Here is a 932-nt window from a genome sequence, read left to right on the forward strand (position 1 = left end):
TATTAAATAGTCTAGCATTGCCTTACTGGTTTGAATTGCCACCTTTATTGTATTTTAGATTCCTACAAGAATTCTGAGCCTTCTTGTGTATTTGTTGATCTGTCCATTTATGTGGCAGTACTGCCTTATTTTAATTGTTGTAGCTTTATGATGTATGGCAATGTCTGCAAAGACAAGTGACTTTTCAGAATATTCTTGGCTATTATTTGTTTATTTTTTCATATGTTTTTTAGAATCATCTTGACTGGTTTCCCCCCAAAATATCCACCTGGTATTCTTTTTGTGTGTAGATTGACTCATTAAGATTTTTCTTTTTCTCTTTTTCTTCCTTTTTTAATTTCCTTTGGTTTTTATTTGAGTATAACTTATATACAGTAGATTCATTCCTTTTGCAAAGGAATTATGGCCTGACTTGAGTGAAATACAGGGACTAGGTTCTTTGGTTCCTAACTTTGCCATTCACTCCTGATCACCAGTCTAGTTGAAGGCCTTCTTCCCCTCTCTCTCCTTCTCTCTCTCTGCCATAATTTTTCATATTTTTTTCTATAAATGATCAAGGATTAAGAAACTCCAAAATGTTTAGAGACAGAAGACCATATTCAAAAGGAGAAGAAGCAGTGACTGTTAATCACCAGCTGGTAGGCTTTTCTCTCTGTCATTCTTAGTAGTCACATCTATTGAGTGGAGGCATTAATAATAGTAATAACTTATTTAGAGTTATTGTGAAGTAAATGAGATGGCACCAACTAAATTAGCATAGAATCTGTGAGGAGATGGCATTCATGGCCCCAATTCCCTATTTCTTCAAATGTTCATATTCTTTTCTCTGTAACTCCCGCTCTGCCTCTTGGGTTTGGTCGTGCAACTTACATTGCCCAACAGGCTGTGAGCAAACACAATACAAATAGAGTCTTGTAAAGCACCTGCACATT

The sequence above is a fragment of the Propithecus coquereli genome, unplaced genomic scaffold (genome assembly GCF_000956105.1).
Source record: "Propithecus coquereli isolate 6110/MARCELLA unplaced genomic scaffold, Pcoq_1.0 Scaffold194, whole genome shotgun sequence".
NCBI lineage: Eukaryota > Metazoa > Chordata > Mammalia > Primates > Indriidae > Propithecus > Propithecus coquereli.